Raw genomic sequence first — 25,539 nt, forward strand, 5'->3', positions numbered from 1 at the left:
AACATAAAGCTGCACTCATTGCAAGCACTCTTAACCCTGGAAGATGTTGACATTTGTGCAGTCACAATAACCTGGTTCAAAGCTGCGGACAGCACCCCAGCCATACCAGGTTACTCATCCTATCGTACATTCAGACCCCAAACTGTGGGCAGCAAAGCAAAAGGAGGAGGAGTTGCAATATATATATATATATATATTAAAGACATACACACCTTCAGGCTGGTCAAACACAGGAGACACTCCAGGTGCAGTTAACCATTGACAAGACCCCTATCCAAATCACAGCTAGCTACAGACCCCCAATTTTGAGTTAAGATGCCCACTCCACCTATCTGGACCTCTTCAAATCTGTCAAGAGTCAACCTTTTACCCTGATCCTGGACAACTTTTACTATCCTTCCATAGATTGGAAGAACTACTCATGCCAAAACACAAATGCCCAAGATTCCTTGATTTTGTCACACCCCCACAAAAGGTGATAATATCTTGGACTTGGTATTAACCAACATAAGTAACCACTGCAGCATCCCTACATTGTCAACCTCTCTAGTAAAATCTAAACACAAAGCAGTCACTTTAGAAGTCACCATCTCCCCCCAACCCCCCCCTCTCCCTGCTAATGTCAAACAAAGAAACTTCTCCAAAGCTGATTACAACCTCCTGAGGCAGCTTCACAGCCCCCTCCCCTTCTGTAGGTTCGTAGGTTCATAGGTAGGTACTAGGCTATCACCCCAAGGGCCTATGTAAACCTAGCCAACAAGGTTCCCTGGCTTACGCCACCCAAGAAAGTTAATTTCCTGTGCTCCTGTCGAGCAGAGCCACAGAAGTTATCCCCAGGGTGTATTTCCTATTTCCCATCCACTTATCAAGATTTTTCTTGAAGAGTGTTAATGAGGAACTTTGCTTGACATAGATGGGTATCTTGTTCCAGAGTATAGGAAGTCTCTTGGGCAGGAATCTATCCCTCCAGCATGTCCTATTTATTGTGGTGACAATGTTTAGTTCCCTAGAGCATGTAGCTCGGAGGGATTGGGATTTCTTTAGGTGTAGCATGTCCAACAGCTCTGGGTTTAACATAGCTTTATATGTTAGGCAGAGATCTCCTCGGAGTAGGCGATATTCTACAGAGTAAAGCTGGAGTTTTTTGAGACTGTCAGTGTAGGACATCTGTTTGAGGCCAGTAACCCTCTTTGTGAGGTACTTCTGTGGCCTTTTCAGCTGCTGCAGATGTCTTGTGAAGTACATTCCAAAAGGAGCGTTGTACTCTATAATGGGTCTAATGAGTGCTGAGTAGAGGGGAACAATTGCCTCTTTTTTCCTGGATGAGAATCCTTTTGTGATGAGGTGTGCCACATAGAAGAATTTCCTGACTACTGTGGAGATGTGATTATCAAAGGAGGGACTACTGTCCACTTGGGTCCCAAGGTCTCTTATCACACATTTGGCGTTAAGTAGACTGCCATTTATGTGGTAGTTCATGGGTACAGAGCTTTTACCAAGGGGGATGACAATGCACTTTTTGGCATTGACCTTGAGGCCATGCCTCTGACACCAGGCATCTGTCTCGGTGAGGCCCTTCTGTAGGATGTCTACATTATTTGGGGACTTGAATTGGGGACTTTGAGGAACTGACACATATGTCCAAACCTACAACAAAGTACTATATAAGCATTTATATAACTGCATGGAATCAGGAATAACTGACAGGACGAAATCATCCTCCTCAAGGAAGAGTGAACCTGTCTGGTGGACATCTGCAATAAATAAACTCTATAATAAAAGGAAAAGAAATTGCTGTCCAGGACAAAGAAGGAACAGGTGCCTAACTGGAAGCAATCTCTCCTTAGCCTGAACAAGGAAATAAGACCACTAGTGAAATCCTCCAAAGCAAACTTCAAGTCCAAACTGGCCACATGTACTAAAGACAATCATAAGGCCTTCTTCACATATGTCCACAGTCTCAAAGGAAGCACTCAGATCTGCTCAGATCTGATGGTCAAGGACACCATGTACACAAATGTTGTAGATATAGCCAACCTACTGGCTGACAAATTCAGTAAAAACTTCACCCCTCTGTTCCCCCCATCAGTAAATCAGGACATCCCCAGTACCTGCCCCCCACCCCTTATCTCTAGGGAACAGGTCATCACTGCCCTCTCAAAGGCAAAACAATACAGCCTCCATGGGACCCAATAACATCCCAGGCTACATCCTACATAAACTCAGGCAGGAACTTTCAGCACCATTAGGCACAATATTCAACCAAAGCCTGAGTGCCAGGTTCATCCCATCTGCGTGGAGGACAGCTACTGTCATTCCTTTGCACAAAGGTGGAGCATCCACCAATCCAGGAAATTATAAACCCATCAGCCTTATCTGCAAGGCCATAGAACAGATTATCATGAATCTCATTAACAAGGACATTGGCAACCTCTAAACACTTGATCCCACACAGTTTGTTTGTCAAGGGGAGGTTATGCCTGCAAAATTTGGTCGACTTCTTTGAGACAGTCACCAAAGCCATGGATGAGGGGAAGATGGTGCACACCACCTACCTTGACCCAACCAAAGCCTTTGATACTAATCCCAACTCGGGTATAATAGATAAACAATCTCAACTAGGTATCAATCCATATGTTACCAGGTGGGTAGCAAACTGGCTGACTGATAGAACCCACCTAGTCAAAATAGGGGAAGCCACCTCCAAGCAGTAAACCCATAACAAGTGGTGTACCCCAGGGCTCAGTCTTGGGGCCTCTTTTGTTTGGGATGTACGTTTTTGTGGTACAGGTCAAAACCTGTGAGCTATGGCTGATCAGGTTTGCAAGCTGGATGGTGTCATCAATTCCCCTAGTGATGTGGACATCCTCCAAGGGGGTCTCACCCAAACAAAAGACTGGTGCCAGAAACATGGCCTCAAACTTGAATGCCAAAAAATGCATCATTATCCCCTTTGGAGACAGTGACATCCCCACAAATTATCTCATTAATAACAGGTCCTAAGCATGCAATCAGTTGTGAGGGACTCTGGCACCCAGGTTGACAGCAAAGTTACTGTTGACCACCATACTGCCTCCATTGTATGGAAAGCCTTCTACATGGCCCACCTCATTAGTAAGGGTATTTCATCCAGGGACAACGAGGTCATAACATCCCTGTATTCTTCCCTTATAAGACCTGTAAATGAGTACAACTCCCATTTTGACATGTATTTCACAAAGTACATGCAGCAGCTGGAGAGACCACAGCGATTCCTCACCAGGAGAATCCAGGGCCTAAAACATCTGCCCTACACAGATAAGCTAAAAGCCCTGTCCCTCTATTCAGTCACATACAGACTTCTCAGAGGTGACCTCTGCCTGGCATACAAAGCAATGTCAGACCCCACCTTGATGGGACTGCTGCATATCCGCAAGTCAAGCTCCACTCGAGTAACCCATGCTTGTGACCTCAAACTGGTCTGTGACATCAAAGGGACTTGTTGACAGGACAGATTTGTGTTCCAGAGACTCCCCCTTCTGTGGAATAGACTCCATCTCCACGTCAAGCAGAGTACCTCATTAACCCTTTTTAAGTGCAACCTGAATAACTGGATGGGGAACAGAAAATACATCCCTGGGATTCCACCTGTGTCCCTGCTGGACAGGAACATCAGTTGCTGACTTGTTGGAACATGGGTTCAATTCTTGGCTAGGTTTGTAAGGGCCTCAGGGCCAATAAGCTTAGTAACTTTCTATGATCCTATGATAAAACCTGCAAAAATCAGAAGATGAACTGATGAAAAGGATGGCTGAACATTAGACTCCTCAATAAGAGATGTTTCAAAAAATAGTAGCGTTAGGAGACAGAGCATGAATTGAAAATCTGAGATTTTCTACTGTACAAGAGAAACTGGAAAGAACGGACAGTATTCATTTTACAAAAGTACAAATAAGCAGCTGGACAGGTGTTCCATAGAAAGATTTTTAATTGAAACAACACATTGTATGCATGCTTCAAACATGGCCATGAGAAAGCAGCCAATAACTATGTTAGTAAAGATGCTGTCATATCAGCAGAAATAATTGATCCTGAAAAGAATTGTGTTCGAAAGGCAATGTATTAACAATTGGAGACACAAAGTGTTTGTGAAAAATGATTATTTGCTGCACACCAAACAGAAGAAAATCAAATTTATCACAGTAACCAGCAAATGTCTAGAAACAGGTGTGAGATTCAAGCTGCTCTATCCAGCTGTATTCAGAATATTTTTTTTTCTAGAGGATCAAAGACAGACTAAGGAGGAAATAAAAATATTTATAAAACAAAGAGTGATCCAGCAAGCAGAAGGGGACACTGATTCTCATTCTTCTGACAACAAAGCTTATAGAAAGATATTGCCAGTGAAACTTTTTCCAGTGTTCCAAAGGAAAATACTTCAGAGACAAAAAAGCACAGCTGACTAGAAGAATCAGAAGTACCTTGGACTTGAACCAGAGTCTGGTGATAGGAGATAGAAAAAATCAAGTCAAAGATTTGCAACACTGAAATTAGTTATAAAATGAAGACTATAAAGCATGAATAATGTTTGTAAAATATAGTTTTGTAATTAAAGGTGGCTGAGAAAGACTGGAACTTAATTGTTTAAACTTGGTTGGACTGTGACGTGTATACTCCACTTTATACTGTTAATGTTTAGAACATCACTAAAGGGAAAACTGTAAATAAAGCAATGTTTGTTCTTATCAACATTTGTGTAAAATATTTCATCATATGAATTGCATGTTATAACCAGATTAGTATAGTGTGCAGTCAGGGGCATTTTAAATGTGGAGGGGGAGTCTTTTCAGTGACTGCTGTACAACTTAAAGATATTACAGTAAACAATTACAAGTAAGGATGGACTAAAGCAAGTTTAAGTTAATATAATATGATCTTTGGCTGCTGGGAGGTATGTGTGTTTTGTGTGTGTGTGTGTGTGTGTGTGTGTGTGTGTGTGTGTGTGTGTGTGTGTGTGTGTGTGTGTGTAAAACTGTACTGACTGTATAATATGAAGAACTATTACAATAATTTCCTTTTTGTTTTACAAAGGTGAATGTTTGGATTGATGCTCTTGGCTTGGATTATGGACATTTTTTTCCATTAAATAGACTCGAAAAATAAGACAAAATGATAGAAGGCATTAAAATGATGTTTCCTGAATATGGAAAGTTATTAGCTTGTTTTTTATTGGCAAATGCTCTCACTGAGATAGCTAGGGCAGGGTAAAAAGAACAACAGCCCCAGGGCCAAAGTATTAAGTGTTGTGATTGATCATCCGATCCACATGGTGATTCCCCTGATTTCTAATTGATCTTTAGTGCATACAAGCTTGTAAATGTTGCTATAGCATTTGCTGTCAAACCGGAGCACTGTAGAACTCTGTGCATGATCTAATCTGTAGCAGCTGCTTGCTATTTTTGTGGTAAGCAAACTGTACAGTTTCTTTTTTTAACTAAAACCTGAGCACCTTAGCACTCCATGCTTGTTAAATTTTAAAGGAACAAATGATTATTTTTAATAAAATAAGAGGAAGCAGGGTTGGGGTAGTCTGCAGAAATGGAAGCTGACTGGCTGGGGCAGGATGGAGGGGCCATTTCATATTCCAGTAGTAGAAGTAGACTTTTTTCTTTTTGCTTGTCACTTGTAGAGTATAGAGGATAGCATGTTGATAGGTGTATTGGGTACTGACTGAAGGGTTGGACACTATTTCATGGAACCAGCACAGAGTACTGGTTCAGCCAGTAACATTTCTGTCATTGGGAGACATGAAATCTACAGATGAAAGCAGTTAGTTGGCAAGAGAAATCTGTACATTGTCTTCTCAGTGAAATGTTCAGAGATTCCTTCAAGAATCTGTAAAGTTGTTAGCTGTTTTTTTTTTTCTCTCGTTGCAGGCTATCTTCACTTGGAAAAAAATGTCTGTAGGTGCAAGAAATTAACCTTTTTAGTTCTGAGTACTCTTTGCTGAGGAAAATGCAAAACTTAAATGTACAGTGCAAGCAGTTCACTGAAAAATAAAGTCTAAAATTGCTGGAAGTGAATAAAAAAAACAGCAGCCTCTCCAGCAGCCTCAGTACTTTAATGCATTTAATAGAACCGTGCACAATTTATTTTTATTTAAAGAAAGGCAGTAAACTTTATCTTAGGACTAAACGATAATGTTTTCAGAAAGCATGCAAGCTGTTTTTCAAATCTAAGGTTGGAACAGATATAAGAAAAATACAGACAGCAATCAGTGTAAGTGGGAACTTATGTTGCCACTTCCACTTTAGCATGGGTAACCATTATTTTAGATTAGGTAATACCTGAAGGTGCAGCGGTTGATTTGAGGCAACTGCTTCCATTTGAAGGGTTAAACTTTGGGTATTAACTAGCATTTCTTCGTATTACATTGGGATGAAATGGTTAGGCTTGAAATGACTTCCTGGGTCAATAGCCTAGTAGTTTCTTATGATTCTATGATGAAAATGTACACAGTTTTGTGTGTTCGTTCTATGCTAATGGGGATGGGACAGTTCTGAAAATGTATTTAGCTTTTTTGTTTTGAAGATTTTGATTAAAGCATTGAGAAGAGAAGAAACACTTGTATACAAGATCAACCTGCTAAGCATTTGTGCATATAAGACAAAAGTTGGAAATACACATTCAAAAGAACTGCAGTGTATAGCAGGTGGGAGCAACAGGTTTCTGCAATAATGGCTGCTCTGTCCATATTATCTTGGAATGTAAATGGCCTTACACATACAGACAAAAAAGAAAGGGAAATTAATTATATTAAGAAATATAGGGTACAGATATTAATGTGTCAGGATTCAAATGAGGATGTGAATTTGACAAAGAAAGGATTTCATAGTGGATATGCAGCAGAATCTCAGGGACAAAGAAAATGGAGTAATAATGCTGATTGAGAAAGGAGTTCCAGTAGTGACAGATGAAAAAAGATGATAATGGTAGATTTGTGGTAGTAAGGGATTATTGGCATGGGAGGAAGATTATGCTGGCATTTATTTATATTCCACCAAAAGCTGCTATTATGGAGTTTAAGAAGCTTTTGGAAGAAATAATCAGTTTTCAGCAAGGAATATTATTTGTATGTGGAAATGCAACTTCATTTGCAATAGTGAAGATGCATCAGGGGTCTGAGAAAGGAAAATATAAAAATGAGTGTAGAGTTCTGAAGATTCATATGAAAATATTTGTCATGGAAGATGTGAAGTCAGTAACAAGAAGTCAAATAGACTTTACATATTATTGCCCAAGATACAATAACATGGCTATACTGGATAGAATTTATATTTCACGTGGAGTGTGTTCATTTAACTGAAAGCTTCAACATGCATTCAAAAATGCACTGATAAAAACTAAGATAAAAATACTTACCTGTTAAAAAGAAATGAATTTAAGGAATAGATAGTGGAAATTATTTGAGAGTTATTAGGGAAGAAATAACGGATAGTTGATGAGAAGGATAAAATTAAAATATAGTTTAAAAATAGGGTAGAAATAAAACAGAAAGGGATATGGTTAAGAAATAACAGAAGTTATTTACAAGGCTGATGAAGGTTAAAGTGTTGCAGAATAAAGGGAATTTCACAGAACAAGAAGAAGAGAAATTACAGAGTGCTAAATGGAAAATAAGGCAGTATTTGGATAATTTGAATGAGGTTAGAACAATCATTGTTAAACTATTTCTGATAACTCAAAAGCAGAAATAGTACAATGTCTGACTTAGGCAACAAAAACTAGAAAGGGTTGTCATCAAATGTAGGGGTGCTATGATAATACAAGTATCCAGAGATCCTATAGAGATATCTAGAAAATTTTATGAAAAATGTATATAAGCAGAGGAACATTAAAACCAACAAAAGGCACACATGAAAATATCTATGGAATACTTAATTATGTCAAGGTCTAGGGAAGATAATGTTCAACAGCTAATAGCTAAGATAGTAGAAGATGAGATAAAAAGCAAATGTAAGCCCCCAGGAACAGGTAGTATTCCTGTGGAAATATGGAAAATAGGACAGAAGAAAGTGGTAAAAGATTTGGAAAGTTTTGCATAACAGTATTTTGAAAAGAGGGGATGCATCAGCATCTTGGTAGATAAGTGTAGTGACTATATGTAAAGACATATAGACCCAGATTTATAAAGACCCATTTCAAATTTAAACCACGAATATAAAGTGTTTATGCCTATGCCAGCAAACAGAATAGCAAAGGTGTTGCCAAAATGGATAACTATGGATTAATGTGCTTTTGTGTGTAGGAGAGACAAATATTTGACAACATTAATAAAACAATACCGTCCCAGAGTAAAGCAGAGTATAAGAAAATACAGCTGTGGTTTGGGGGTCGTGATGCAGGGAAAGCATTTGATAGAGTAAGCTGGCATAGTATGAGTTGGGCTATGGAAGCATCTGCATTCCCTGATACATAAATAGGGTTAATTAGGTGGATATATGAAGGATTGGAGACAAAAGTTAAGGTGGGAGGGTTCTTTTCTGATACTCTGTGTTTGAAAAGAGGAACCAGACAGGGGTGTCCTCTTTCCTTTTTTTGTTTGCTTTATCTTTAGCACCATTGGCAATCAAGAAAAGTTGGCTTTGTTTACAGATGATATTATTTTATAATTGATGAATCCAGAAAATGAAATGTTGATATTGTGGAACATTTTGAGACAGGTTTAAGTATTTTCAGGATATAAAACGAATTAAGATACAAAAAGGCTATAGCAATACATTATGCACCCACACATGAATTGGTTTAGCAATAAGTACTTAGGTGTTTGGCTTAAAATGGACTCTATTATGGCAGCTCAGGATATGTGGGAAAAGACTAAGCAAAGGATAATATGAAAACTAAGAAACTGAAAGAGCTTGTTTATGGATATGGATAGCAAGATATGAACAGTGAAAACATTTTAGTCATTTAGTTTTATATACATGTCATGTTTATCAACCAATGGAGAAGTTGTGGACAATAATTAATAAAGAGTTGAATTAATTTATTTAGGAAGGGAAGAAGGTGAGCATTAAGTAGGATAAATGTATCCTCTCCACGGAAACGATGGTTATGGATTACCTGGTTTATATGGACTTTAAGAGCTACGCAGTTAAGGGTCATGCATATAACACAAGTAGAAGGTTATAAATCAATGTAGAAAGGGATGATGATGAAGCAGGGGAAGTTCAAGAAATAAGGAAAGAGTAGGATTTTGTATGCAAATCCTTAAAGAGAATAACAACCATACAGAATATTATATTTATAAAGTTGCAGAAAGTATTCTAAGAACTAAGTCAACATAGCAAAGAGAAAGGAGATTTAGCTAATAGGGATGATTATAAGCAGTGATACATAAAATAGGCAAGAGGGATCTGAAACTTACTTGAAAATGGAAGCAAAGGAAAGGAACTGAGGTACTGACAGAAAAAAAGAATAGAAAAAAAATGTGAGAGGGAAAAGTAATAGAATGTGATGAGACCAAGCAGAGGATAATTATGTAGGTTAGAGATTGCCTATCCTACCAGTACAGGCAAAGAGAAAGGGATAGGGGAGTCCTATGTGAGAGATCAACTCTGGAAGACTTTTTAATTAAGTCTAGAAAAGAACAGAGGTGTTTCTGTTCTGTTTTAGCTTAGTCTAGAAAAGAAGCTGCTCTTAAAAATGGATAATTATTAGGGCATGTAAAATATTGCATGATAACCATAAGAATCAATTAGAGGAGTTTAGAGCAGATTGGAAAGCGAGAATGGAAAAGTAAGTTACAAAGGAACAATGGAAGGGCATAGGTATAGCTCCAAAGTATGGAACAAAGGCCAGAAGGTTTAAGATTTTTGCTTGGAACTATTTGCATAGGTATTTTATACCAAAGCAGACCTAAAATAATTTTTCCTCAGGTAGATGGGAAATGCTGGAGATATTATAGTTTCATAGTATAGTACTAGGCTATCTGCCCTAGGGCATTTATAAGGCTAGCCAAAGTGTATGTGGCTTTTGCCACCCCATGTAATGATACAAAAGTGTACAATTTAAATTAAATTTAGTTTACTGTGCCTCTATCTAGCAATGACACAGAGATGACCCCCGGGGTAAACCTACGATCACCTATCCATTCGTCCAGATTTCTCTTGAAGAGAGTCAGTGAGGGGCTCTGCCTAACATGGACAGGTATCCTATTCCAGAGTGCGGGAAGCCTCTGGGTTATGAATCTGTCCCTCCAGCATGTCTTATTCATATTTGTGCTGAGGTTTAGATCTTTAGCTCTCGTGGGTCTAATGGATTTGGATTTTTTGAGGTGGAGCATGTCCATTAATTCTGAATTGGACATGGCCTTGTACGTAAGGCACAGATCACCTCTGAGCAGGCAGTATGCTACTGAATAGAGCTGGAGCTTTTTCAGTCTGGCATCATATGACATATGCTGGAGACCCTTGATCCTCTTGGTAAGGTACTTTTGGGGTCTCTCCAGCTGCTGCAGGTGCCGGGTGAGGTACATACCAAATGGGGCATTGTACTCAATCATAGGCCTGATAAGGGAGGAATATAAGGGTACAATGACATCCTGTGATCTGGATGTGAATCCCTTCATGATAAGGTGGGCAAGGTAGAAGGTCTTTCTAACCACTTTGGCAATGTGGGTGTCAAATGAGAGGTCACTGTCAACTTGGGTCCCCAGGTCTCTGATTACTTTTTCCATACTTAATGGATTACCACCTATGTGGTAATTTGTGGGTACTTTGTTTTTCCAAAGGGGATGACTATACATTTTTTGGCATTTAGTTTAAGGCCATGACTCTGGCACCAGTCATCTGTTTCTGTGAAGCCCTTCTGGAGGATGCATGTGTCAGCTGGTGTGTCGACTATGGCGCTTAGTTTGCAGTCATCTGTGAACTTTGTCAGCCACAACCCCCCTATGTTTGCCTGCACATCTGAGAAATAAATGCCGAACAAGAGGGGTCCCAAGACAGAGCCCTGTGGGACTCCACTTGTGACTGGCTTAGAGTCTGACATAGCTCCAGCTATTCTGACTTTGTGGGTTCTGTCCTTTAGCCAGTTTGCAACCCATCTTGTGACAAATGGGTTTACATTTAAGCTGTTGAGCTTGTCTATGATGCCTGAGTGGGGTATTGTGTCGAAGGCTTTTGCCAGATCCAGGTAGGCTGTATGAACTGCTTTTCCTTCATCAATGGCTCTAGTGACTGTTTCAAAAAAGTCCACCAGGTTTAAAAGACAGGATCTGCCTTTTACAAAGCCAAACTGGGTAGGGTCAATTGTCTGTAGGTCCCCGATGTCTTTGTTTATGAGTTCCATAATGATCCTTTCCATAGCTTTGCAGACCAGGCTGGTCAAGCTTATGGGGCGGTAGTTTCCAGGGTCTGTAGAGGTGCCACCTTTGTGGAGTGGGACCACTGTAGCTGTATGCCAGTGTTCAGGGACGTATCCTGTAGCAAGGCTAAGAGCATTCTTATGTGTGGGTTTAGCTCCTCTAGGAGTTCACGTAGCATGCAACCCGGGACACCATCAGGTCCCATGGATGCTGTATTTTTAGCTTTGCTGAGGGCAGCTCTCACCTGGACATCTGAGATTTCAGGGAGGTTGCATTCAGCTGAGATATTTATTTCGTCTTTTGGGGGAGAGGGAGGGGAGAAATTTGCACTGAACCTGCCTGCCAGTATGTTGGCAATATCTGTGGGTTCAGTGTGTTTTTTGCCGTTATGAACTAACTCTGCGCATATCTGAGAGTTTCCGCCCAGGTTTCTAACATAACTGAAGAAGGCCTTGTGATTATCTTTAGTGTCCTTAGTGATTTTTCTCTCAAAGTTGGCCTTTGATGATTTTATTAGCGAACATAGTTTTTTGCTAGTGCTGATCTGCTAGTGCTGATCAGGGATGCCTTCCCTTTATGGGATTTTGCTCTGTCTTGCAGTAGCTTCCTTCTCTTGTTATAAAGTTTGTTTATGGCTGGGGTCCACCAGATAGGATGCCTGCCTTTGGTGGAAAGGGTCTTGGTTTTATTTGGGATTGCATGATCCATGCATTCTTGGAGATGCACGTAGAATGTATTTGTGAAGGATTCAGCAGTGTGGGATGTGGTTTCCACTGGCCCAGGGGGCTTGAAGGATACCATTTCAGTCCTAGGGAGTGTAAAGTCAGCTTTTGAGTAGTTTCTCACTGTGGTCTTTTGTGCTGGGGGTGGAGGTGGGATATGAATATCTAGGGTTATTAGTTTATGGTCTGATCTCACTAGTGAGGGGTATACTTCTGGTGTTGAGCATTTTGTCCCCATGTTTGTGATGATCAGATTAAGTATATTATTTCCCCTTGTGGGGGAGGTGACTAGTTGTTCCATCGCATTTGAGTTGATGAATTCCAGGAACCTTTGGACTAGGGTGTTGGGGCTTGAGTAATGCACCCAGTCTATGTTTGGGTAGTTGAAGTCTCCCAATATGATGGTATTTGGTGAGACATTCATATCCTCCAGTGTCTTCAGGAAGGCTGAATGGAGTTCCTGAGAATGCAAGGGTGGTCTGTAGCATGCTACAAGTTGTATAGCAGTTTTGCCTACGGTTAGTTGCACATGGATGGTCTCCGATGCTTCGTGCATTGCCACTAACCTGGAGGTGTGGGTGTCTTTAATGAATATGGACACTCCCCCTCCTTTTGTGGTTCGGCCCAGGTTTTGGGGCTGAAATGCATGATACGAGGTATAACCTGGTAGGGCTGGGGTGCTCTCAGGAGCCTTGAACCAGGTTTCAGTTACTGCACAGACATCGATGCTCTCCATACTGAGGAGTGCTTCGAGAGCCTGCATCTTGAGATTTAGACTTCTGGCGTTGAGCAGCATTACCCTTAGTTTTTTTCCTTTATTGTTTTCTAAGGTGGTGGGTTTGTCTTTTGAGCCTTGCCTAAAAAAGGCACTATGGGGGTGGCAAGAGCCTTAGCCAATATCCAGAAGCCCAGTGTTGACAGGTGCAAGCCGTCCCTTGCGAAGCAGCGTGGCTTGTCCAGCATGTCATCCCAAGCAGACAGACATTGGATCCCCCTAGAATGACACCAGTAATTGAGCCAATTATTAAAACTGATCATCTTGTCTTTGTATTCTGAGAAAGAGAAAGATAACTGGGAAACATGCTTTTGGGAGAGTAATTAGTTGTCAGATTTAAAAACTTCTCCATAGAGTACACTGTCAGAAATTTTGGGGAAGTGAATGACTGTTACTAAGGAGATGAGTCTTTTCAGTTGGGGCACAGGATCTGAACTGATTAGACATAGTAAGGCATTATTACATTTAATATTACTGGCTAGCAAAAACATTATTAGAAAGTGGAAATCAAAATCTAAACTATCTGTAACTGAAGTATAGAACAGTGTTAAAGAGATAAAAATGGAAGTGAGACATTTAGAAAAGGGAAGGAGCAAATTACATTGAAATAATTGGACTTTGTGGGAACAATACGTGTGGAATGATGTTCAAGAGGAGTAAAGTTTATGATAAGGCAGGAATTGGGCAATTTATGCAATGTTGAAATGAATAATAGTTGTTATAAAGAAATAAAACATATATGTAAAGTGAAATCAATTAAAAATGGTAATATGGTTTTCTTTTGTATTAATGTATGCCTCCCTATACCTTAAGTGAGAATTTAATAATTCGAAAAGAAGCCATCCTTGTGGAATCCTAGTATCAATAAATTATATAACAAAAGGAAGAAAATCCTGCCCAAAAATAGGAAATTCCCAGCAATGTTAAGAACTCCCTTATCTAAATAAACAGCTCAGGGGACTAATTAAGTTTTCCAAAGCCAAATTTAAGGTAAATGTGGTCTCCCAAGTTAACTGCAATCACAAGACAGTCTTTTAGTATGATCCAAGCCTCAAATGTAATACACAACAATGTACCAAACTAATTGTAAATGAAGCCACCTGTACTTTATATAGAGAGAGAGAATCTACTGGCTGATAATTTCAGTTCCAATTTTATCTCGATTTCTGCCCAAACCATAGCATCCCCAACTGTCATCAGGAAATAGGTCCTTAATGTACTCTCCAAGGCCAAACCCATTGCATTGATGGGACCTAATAATATCCCAAAATTCCTCCTTAGTAGCATGAAACATGACCTATCTGAGCCACAGGAAGCATGATCCAGTCATAGCCTCCAAACAAGCTTTGTGCCAAGTGAATGGAGGACTGCAATTGTTATCGCTCAACACAAGGGTTGTCCATCCAGAGACCCACAAAACTACTGACCCATAAGCCTGCCTCGTCTCATATGTAAGACAATAGAAAAAATAGTCATGGGCATGTTAAATAAAATAATAAACCTTCAGACATTGGATCCAACCCAGTTTGGTTTGATCAAGGGCAAGTCATGCATATGTAGTGTGGTGGACTTCTTTGATATGGACACCAAAGCAATGGACGAGGGCTAAATGATGTATACTGCCTATCTCAAACTGGTGAAAACATTTGACACAATACCCCACTCAGGCATTGCTGACAATTAAGTATTAACCCCTACATCACTCACCAGATAGCCAGTTGGCTCACAGATTGGACACAAGAAGTCAGAGTAGGTAAGTGTACCTCCACAAAAAGGCCATTTCTAGCAAAGTCCCTCTGGACTTGGTGCTAGGGTCACTCCTTTTTGGCATATACTTTTCTGAAGTCAAGATCAACATCAAAAGCCATTGGCTGATGAAACTCACAGATGATTGCAAATTAAATACAGTCATAGAATTCCCCAAAGACACAAACTTCCTCCAAGAGGGTTCAACACAGACTAATAACTGATGCCAGAGTCACAGCCTAAAACTTAGTGCCAAAAAGATAATAATAGTATCTTTGAGAAAGATAACCACTGCTGGAAATTAATACATTGATAGTACACACCTAACAGTTGACCCTGTGGTTAGGGGTCTGGGAACACATGTAGACAGTGACTTGGCTTATGCCCATTATGTGTCTACTGTAGTAAGAAAATCATTCTATGTTGTGCAACGCATAAGCAAGGGTACAGCATCTAGGTCTAAATTTATCATTATTCCTTTGTACTCGGCCTTCATTTGACCAATCATGAGTATAATGCCCCCTCTGTTACATACCTAATGAAGCATAATCAACCACTAGAATTTCCACAGAGGTTCCTCACAAAAAGAATAAATGGTGTAGATAACATTTCCTACATGGACTGGCCCAAAGCCTTATCCTTGCACTTGGTCTCCTACATGCTGCTGATCTGTGATCTATGCCTGGTTTTCAAAGCATCCTCTTCTGCAGCCCTTATGAACCTGTTGCACATCCACAAAAAAAAGTAGATTGGAAGCACCCAATTTGGGGACCTAAACTTCTGCAACATAAATAATACATGTTGGAGGGACAAGCATCTGTCTAAGAGACTACCCCTTCTCCGAAACACACTTCCTATCTATGTGAAGCTGAGTTCCTTCCTTCCTTATCCAAGTCAAGCTGGATCAGTGGATGGGGAATTCTAAATTTCCCCCTGTTCTTCTACCTATGTCCCTATTAGAAAGAGGAATCTTGTAAATGTTTGATTACCCATACCCAAGGAATACCCCCAATGGAATAAGTGGCATAAAAACTTGTCAAGTACATTTGCTAAGCATGGCCAGGCTTAAAAAAGTCTTTTTGGGTTGCTAGCCTAATAGTTACTATGAATCTATGGTCCTATAAAGGTGTTTAAAAAACATTCACACTGTGTTACTCAAAGTGACTATGATGCAGTCAAAGTCAACAAAATGTGCGGCTGAATCCCATGTTACTTATGCCTTATCCACAGTATTTTGTAGAGTTATGGAGGCCTTACAAGGAAAGAGATGCTGCACTAATGCAACAAGTGTGAAACAAAGTGTCAGGGGTAATTACAAGATGTGAAATATTAAAAGCACTGGCACCGGGGGGGGCTAAACTTTAGTTTTTCTTTTCTTTAGCCAGACCACATTTGAAAAGGAGATCCTGTTTTCAGTTCTACCTACCTGCTCAAAATAAAATAAAATGTGAATAAAAGCATATTACAGAGAAAGCAGATCAGCACAGAGAAATAAAGCTATGAATTGCTAAAAAATGTTCATCTTGTAGTCCAGGGTTTGATATTCCCGGTCTCCACATGTCTACAGTGTGATCCTGAGCAAGGTTTTTTTTTAGAAAAACAGTACCTTCAGTTTACCAAATAGAAAGAAGTTTGCATCTAGTAGTTTTCCCTAGCTAACAAACAAATAAAAAGAATGAAAGAAAGAACAGTAGATACTAGAATTGTTTTATCAAAAATATCACCGTAACATATTAAGATGTTTAATGTTCTCAAAGTAAATGTGTAGCTCAGGGCTATTTGCCACTGCAGTATATGAAGATGCAGGCTATGTGTGTGTGTATCTATGTGTACATGTATATAAAGACTGAGAGAGAAGAGGAAGAAAATAAGATGCATATTATTCCAAATATTAAATATAACTAGCCCTTCTGCTGCTTCATTGTTATAACAGATAACTCTTTCAAATTCAAACCATAATTCCCTTGTTTATTACAAAATAGAATTTTCATTTCTCTAGCAAATATTTTAAAATGTTTTGTATATTATGCTGTGATCCGAGCCTTTCAAATATTTTCTTAAGTTAAGAAATGCAGACATGATTCCCAACATGACATTTAAAGTGCCTTCTCACTTTGTATAGACGATCATTAGAGAATATTTAGACGGCTAAAGAAGACGAAGCTGTCACAACAAAAGGTCTCATTTTGACTGATGACAGTTTTCATTATAGGCCTTCCTGAACAATTTTAACACATCTGTATGTCAGCTCGTATTACATGCCACAGCCTACATCCACATATTTGTCTGCTCTTATTATAAGCCCTAAAATCCCATAAGAATGGTAAAATTATATGTTCTGCTATTTAGAAAATAATCGAGAACAGACATTAAAATGTTGAATTTTGCTACTCCATTTATTTTATTTTACAGGTATATTTAATCATCATTGTGTAGTGCTCTTTCACATAACTAACATGTTTATTTTTTAATTCTGATACCCATGATTATTTTTATAAAACAATGAAAGGTTAAAGGCAGCTAAAACCAGTGTGGCATTTATCAATCTTAACCAAGCTGTACATACCACTGTGTACCACTACTACATCTATGCACTTTGTTTCAGGCATCTTGAAAAGACAACTATAATATCATCTATAGGAATGATTCTTGTTTCAGTAATGATTCTCGTGTTAATTTGCATGCATGTAGAAGAACACAATGCTTCAGTTTCAGAGTTGTTTTGGCAGTCTAGCATACAAATGAGTTAAAGATCAGTATAAGGGCAGTAGCAAATTATTGTTTTCTGAATATTAATTAACGTATACATATCATTGATGAACAGTAATGAGAAGAAGTCATGTCTTGTAATTAGAAAATGATTGTTGCTGAGTCGTCATGCCCAGGAACAGGGGGAACAGGCCTCTCAGCCTGTTGGGCGATCCCTGGCTGGCCTTCCTCCTTTTCATCCCTCCATTCCTTTCCTGGGCAGGGAATACCCCACTTGGAATGACAATGGAAGAGAGGAGGAATGCTTAAACCAGCTGTCCAATTCTGACCTGTTTGCCCCCACTTGTGATTTTATATATGGGTTAGTTCTTATTCCGTATTCCGTGAACATCACCATACCTTACCTTACCTAATAAGTGGTCACATGGACAACTAGCTTTGCACTGCAAAGCCAACCTACATTAAAATATTGCCAAAGCACACCTGTGGGCAAAAATCACAGTAACATGGTACACCTCAGTTCCCCTTGAAGCTGAACTCTGCATGGATGATTATGTGTTCATTCAAAGGTGACCATGGAGATCAAGAAGGCTGTGCTAATTCTATCATTCAAAGCTGTATTAGTAAAAGCAGTGTCATTTTTATCAAAAGCAAAATGCTGTACATAGCACCACCATTATAATATTTTCTTTGAAGTATGTAAAACTTGTTCACCTTGATTGCCTAATGATTCTCATCTTTGAACAGATGAATTCTGCATCCCTTCAACTATGCAAAATGCTGCACTGGGGAAATTAAAACAAGATATGACAACTGCATTAATTCTGTCAGGCAAGATCTCTGTGGCCTAGTGGGTTAGTGCATTAGGCTGTAGTTAAAAGGGACCTGGGTTTGACTCATAGCAAGGGAAATTATTAACCCCTTTTAAGTGCAACCTGGAGAACTGGATAGGGAACAGAAAATACACCCCTGGGATTCTACCTGTGTCCCTGATGGACAGTGACATAGGGTGCTGACTTAATGGAACATGGGCTAAATTCTTGGCTAGGTTTGTAAGGGCCTTGGGGCAAATAGTCTAGTAACTTCCTACGATCCTATGTGCACTTGTGAAAGAAGCACAGCATCTGTAAAGCAAAATGTTGAATGATACTTCACCTTTATCATTATTTTTCTGTCAAGCATGTACACACATTTGATCTGGACTATCATGTAAAGCTGTTTTTGTATGTTTAGATAATACCTTTCAAAAATTAAGAAAGATACAACTTCAGGGTCAAGAAATATACAGCATGTGGAACTACAATAATACTGCTCCAATGCACATTTATAAATAATAAAAAATATTCTATGTTCAAAGAAGTGCCATGAAATTTATTAAACTTATTTAACTGAAGTCAAACTCAGATGTTCTTATTTAGCAATTCATATTTTTAATAATAATGGTTAAAAAAGTTTATCAGGGGAAGCAACATACAGCATTGCCATCTTGATAAATAACAAGATCAAGAGAGCTTACAGTAACTAAAGTGCTGTCTGTTTCTCAGCTATAAATTATCCCCACAATGAATGCCATTTTCTCTCTTTGTATGAAGTCATGTTACACTGTTTATGCCTAAAATGCAGTGCTTAATTTTCATTTTGCAGTGCCTCTGAGAAAATGATTTTAGTTCCATTTTGTTTTCATGCTTTACCTTTTTCTATGTTGCCTACATTTACTACTGATCTGTCATGCAATCAAATAATCCTGTGAAGAAACAAAGAGCATTATAGTGCTGATACTTTGAAAAGTACCTAACCTGATATACAGTCACTCTCTGTTCAATAAAAATATAAGCAAGGGCTAAAAGTACCAGTTGAATGTTTCCAAACAATCCCCGGGATTCAATAATGGTGAAATGTCATGTCCGAATAGTGAAGCAGCTGCTGTACAGAATATGGCTACCCAATGATCCAGTAAACAAGGCATTTGGCATGCACAAGTCTGCTAACACTATTCTGCCATGGACATGACTGGATTATGCTAATTACCTCATTTGCTGGTGAAAACCATGCAAATGAGGTCAATTAGTGATCCAGTAAGCAGTCAGGCATCAGTGACAGAATCGTGTAGCTTGCAGAAATGTATTCAGCTACTAGACGAATACATTTCTGCAAAAATCAAAATGGAGGCATGACAGCTCAAAGTAAAGCATGTATTACAATCCTTAGGCATGGCAATGGCCAAATATATGACCATTGGCATGGAAAAGTGTTGCAAAAGTATAAAAATAAAATTTCTTTTGGCCAATCTTGGCTGTTTAAGCATAGGGCGGTGGCACTCAAATGGGATCGTGTGGAAAATGAAAGAAAATGTGAAAAGGCAATTTTAAGTGAAATCTGCATGTTGCCATTATAGTCTATGGCATGCAGAATCAAAACAATAGCAGGGAACAGTGGTTGTTAAGGGGTAAGGCTCTGGTGTAGTGCTGTAACTAGGGGCTAAGGCAGTGGGGTATACTAATGAGGGAAATTTATTCAATCACAAAAAAAGAGACAAGTACTAAATTGCACCTAACTGTGTAGGAGCTATAAGGAAGTGGTGTAAGCAGGAGAGGCAGCTGACATGAAAAGGGGGTGTGCCATGCTTGATGTAAGCACATTGGAGATTCATGGCTCCTTGTTGAGCTTATCTAAGCACAGCTAAGCAAGGCGCTGTGTCTCAGGATGTATTGACTTATTCCATGAAATGAAGAGTGTGTTCATGTCCAGGGGAGGGCCATTTCTGCTTCAAAGTGTTTACTTTAGCTAAACGGGTTTGCGAGGCATGCAACGGGTCTAAAACAAAACAAAACAAAAAGTGGAAAATAGCAGAACTGTTTGCATTTGGGCACTGGGTTTGCACGGCGTGCCTCGGGGCTTAGAAGGAGCAGAAATGGGAAGGGAAAAAAAGAAAAAAAACACAAATAGCAGAATAAAAGCAATCAAGTACTAATAAAATAGCAAGTAGGTGGATTGCATCATAGCCAACCAATCATACAGGCAACATCTGCAGCACAACAGTATAAACTGTGCAAACACCTTTCATTCTGGTTTTCCCACAAAGCTTGCACCATTGGTGTACACACGCTGGGGAATTTTACCCAAAAAATTTTAGGGGCTGCCGTTACTTTGATCCATCAGTATGTGCTAGAGGCTGAGGGAGGTGAGGAGGATAATGCTGACAACTGCCCCAGACTGAGGAGGAGGAGAAGAATGTTCAGACCCAGAGTAACCTACCAAGGGCTACATAATCTGGAGATAGTAGAGTGCTACAGGGAGGATAGAGACATACTTCAACAAATCATCAAGCTGTGCTGGCCTCAACTCAGACCCAGAGCCAACAGAGGGGAACCCATCCCAGTAGATACCAAGGTATGTATAGCCTTAAGAATACTAGCTACAGGTACTTTCCAAAGATCTACTGGGGACATCATGGGGGTCTGACAGGCATCTGCATCCAGGGTACTCCTCCAGTTCCTGGATGCCATGCTAACACATGCGGTGAGCACATTTACTTTCTCAACACCTGTGAGAAGAGGACCAGCAATATGCATCTCTTGCACTGTGTAGCAGAATACCCAGAGGTACTAGGTGCAATAGACTGCACGCACATCCACATCAAAGCACCACCCAGTCAACAGGGTAGGGTCTACATAAACCACAAGGTCTTCCTTTCCATCAACTGCCAGGTCATGTACAATGTCCAGGGCATTATCATGAATGTGTGTGCTGGCAGCCCTGGAAGCTATCACAACTCCCACATCTGGCATTCGTCACAGCTGTACCAGGCATTTGCCAGTGTGGACATCCTGTATAGCCATCTGGTGGGGGATGCTGGCTATGCATTGGAGCCATGGATGATGACACCCAGCAGAAATGCAGATACACCCACTCAAGAATGCCATAATGAGGCACACACACACAAGCCACAATCATTACAGAGCATGTGTTTGTGATGCTCAAATCACGGTTCTGCTGCCTTGACATATCTGGTGGAGCCTTGCAGTACTCTCCAGCCACATGTGCACACATGTTCATAGTATGTGCCATGCAACACAGTATGATCCTGCAGAAACAGCTGCAGCAGGGACATCATGGGGAAGGGTCACATAGCCCCCCACCATTTCCAAGGTCCCCACAGGCACAGATGGACTCGGAGGAGGAAGCCCCTGAGCCTTCTCCTGTAGGCAGACAGAGGCATGCCCAGTATGCCCAGGCCTTGGCAAAGAGGCAATGCAAAACACACACACTGACACTGTAGGGATCCAGGGACTGACACCTATCTCAGACTCGCACACACAGTAAAATGGATGACACACACATCACACTACCTGTAGCTTACCCTGTATAGGCAGTGTACTCTGTGCAAACAACAGAGTCACCCCTCACCCACCATCCCCACAACTGCTGCATGCAGAAGGTAAGTCAGTCTTCTAAACAATAAATGAATGGAGTAGTATGTTCTGGTAGCATAGCTATGGTATCGCTGCATGCAGGCAAGGGAATGGGGTGGCCTACTGGGGTAGCAGCAGACAACTGATAGCTATGTGGGACACCAGGAAATGTCTGCCCATTACTGGCTTCCCCACACTATGCAGTTTTATCCAAGGTGACAAATCCCACTGCAGTAAATGTGGGGGGAAAAATAAGGGGGGGTCATAGGTCACATGCATGGATGTCAATGTGGGAACCCCATACTTACCCCTCAGACTCACCTAGCAAGTCAGTCATAGAAAACCATAAAGGAATGTCTGGCAAAGGCCCACAAATGGTGACAATGATGGAATACCCCCCTACAGACTTACACAGTGATATCACAACAGACCTTCCAGCGGCAGTAAGTCTCTGAAGGGTAAGAAGTCTGAAACTCAATTGTATGCCATTACAATCTAACTTGCAGCATCTAGTGATATGCCTCTATGATCCAAGACAGGGCACAATACTGTGTTAAATGGAGCCAAAACGTAAAGCCAATATCAGCACAGTATGTCCAAATGTGTACCATAGACAGGTGTGCCCCCCCACACCCATATTCCCATAGAAATGCAGTAACATGCAGGTTAGTAAGGTAGTAGCAGTAGAGCACACATTGCCAGGGCTGTCCCAATCAACATGAGAACTTGTTGCATGTCCACAATATGCAGGGGTCAATGATCTATGTATATGCATGGGAAATACTGTCAGGATGTGGCCAGCACTTACTCCCGGCTGTTGTGTCTTAGTGGCCTAGGTACAGTACTGTGGTAGACAGGGCCATGTTCCAAGAATCACAGTGCCAACTATTTTGCATGTCAGACACAACTATGGTGGGAGTTGTACACACTGTCCAGATGTCAATATCCATTACTGCTGGTAAGTTGAACAGGTCATGGACAGGAGGCCACACATATGAACAGTACACAGGTCAGAGAAACCTACACAGTGCCTACCATACCTCGCAACTGTACAGACCTTTTGCAGAATGTACACAGGTTTGCATCATATTTGTGGTGTCTCTATCATGAAATCATGGTTGTGTGGCAAATCACTAGCAAACCAGGAAAGTCTAAAGTCAGAAAATGATGACGGATTGTAGTGCCGCAGACCTCACACCCTATAGAAAATGCATGCTATTGCATCATCTGTTGTTGTATCACCCTTCTAGGTTTGTAAGGCCAATAGTTAAAATGGTCCCTATATTTAGGCCTTTGTCACCCAATTACTTATGGCTTTGTCCAGATGTCTGGCTCTCATACGTAGAGAGGTATGGTGCCTAGTAGCACAGCAGGTACCTAAAGGTCAGTGTACTGGCAGGTCATAAAAGTCTGCCTCCTCACTGTGTCAGGAATGACAAGATGTCACTGGCCAACAGCCATACCCCTGGAATGGCAGGTTGTCACAGAAGGAGCACAAGTATGCCTTGTATATCTGTTCTGCTTGTCCTAACATTGCATTCACCTGCAAAGTATTTGCAAAACAAGAAAAGGTCATATCAAAACATCAGTGGCAGACAGTGGAGAAGCAGATGCCACACCCATAACAGAAAGCAAGCAAGTAACAAACTGGTCCCCTGTTCCCATGTGTGGGCCTTCGTCCGACTGTCATATGTGGGCCTGTCCAGATGTCAGACTCAGTGACAGTTTGACAGCTAGACCAACATGTAGCTGTATAATAACATACTAACACCAACTCTCTGAGGACCCCAGCAGATGTAGTGGTGCAATGATGGACAACCTGCCAAATAGGTATGCTCAGAGGTGTGTAGTCCATAACCTCGTGTGTGATGTTATGGCATTTACCCTGCTCACATCAGAATTATAAATACATAACAGCAGCCACTGTGGGCAAAGCCTGTGATGAGACTACAGAAGGATAAAGAGACACACAGGAAGGGGAGGGGGGACCACTGGCCAGACAAATAGAGAATGCGCACACCAGAGCACATTTTGCAGTAACATAGGTGCCCTGTAGTGTATGGAGTCAGTAAGCATCACCTGCAAAGACACAACACACACCAGCATAAGTGGAGGTCCACAACAAATCAAACCCAAAGTAAAGGACACCTCAGAGGCAAAAACACATGAGAACTTCTGAAAACTACACACCACAGACCCACGAATACACCACACAGCAGGGTCCTGCAAGCATTAAGGCCTTACCATACACACAACATATTACTCATAGAAGACTCCACTGTGAGACACACAGATGTGCCACACACCAGACAAGATAAGGAGAAAGTCACGATTACTTGTTTGGCAGGTGACATAAACTCCCATATCACACATGCACTCAAGTCACCCCACAACAGGTACAGGTATCACACTAGCCTGGTCCATGGTGGTGTGAATGATGTCAGACGTACCTCACAGACTAGAGAAAGACAGACATGATGCAGCATGCTGAATATGTGTCCCATGCAGGTATGTCCCTACCCATAAGCAGCATCCTGCTGTCACCCAGAGTGATGGAATCAATATGAACAGAAAGTGATTGTCAGTAACACCTGACTCACTTACCATTGTCACCCCAGGGGGATGCACTGCCCAGCAGCCTGGGAACATATGAGTGACCGAATGCACTGCCTTGCTACAGATGGCCTGCATCAGTCTCACATGGCCTACGGGCCTCTGGCAAAAGCCCATGCCATACCCATAGTGCCATTGTAGGGAATGTCATGGGGTCCATGCCACCAACATAACACAGTCAACAAAATGCAATAAAAGGCCATGCTGCTAAATGCTAGTAGCATACCTCTCGACCTCGTAGAGCAAGAAATCTGGACAAAGCCATACATAATGGTGGGATAAAGGCTCAAATATAGGGACACTTTTGAAATAATACTCTCATAATATTAGAAAGGTGATAGAATAACAGAGGAGGTGTGTAGCAACATGAATGTTATGAAGGGTGTGAAGTCTGAAACTCTAATGTTTGGTCATTATTCTGACTGCAACCCTGAGTGATTTGCAACAAACGTGCTAGAAAACCACAATGTTAAGTGAAACTGATGAGATATATGAGGCATGAATCTGGATAATCTGTGAGAATCTGTACAGTTGAGAGGTATGGCCACGCCAGGATATGACCTTCCAGGTAAGAAGAATACCGCACAACCAGGGGATCCCCAGCCAGTATATCACCAAGGTGCTGGACCTTTTACACAGCTTCAGCAGTTAATCAGGTGTAGCCACACCTCCCAACTGAGTGGATTGTGCAAGAATGTCAAGCCTTTGCCTCATAATATTGGTCTGTGCATCATCCATCTTGAATTTCTCTGGTAAATAACTGTGATGATCCGATGATATCTGTCAGTAGGTAATGACACAATACAGTACAGTGTCAAACATTGCATAAGTCAGAAAATGTCTGCTAAAACAAACCCTGTAACTCAAGCAACTTATACATTAATAAGAGCAACAATGACAGTAACCCCCCCCCTTTCTGGGCCATTCTTTCCCCATATTGGCAGCCTATCTCCAGATATCCTGCACAAATAGGTTGCAAGGTATGGCTGTAGCACACAACACCCAGGACTGGAGTTACAACTATTCCTGGAATGGATTCCCAAACTTACTATAGAAGGTCATACTGGGCATGCTCCTACACTTAGAGAAATAAGGCCCATGTCTGAAACCATAACAAACTGTATATGTCTGTATTGTGCAGATGTCTTTGCATACACACAGCTATGTACACCTAACTTTCTCCACACACACACATCAGACAGGATTACCTAAAGC

This window comes from Protopterus annectens, chromosome 2.part1 (genome assembly GCF_019279795.1).
Source record: "Protopterus annectens isolate FY-2018-M chromosome 2.part1, PAN1.0, whole genome shotgun sequence".
Lineage (NCBI taxonomy): Eukaryota > Metazoa > Chordata > Ceratodontiformes > Protopteridae > Protopterus > Protopterus annectens.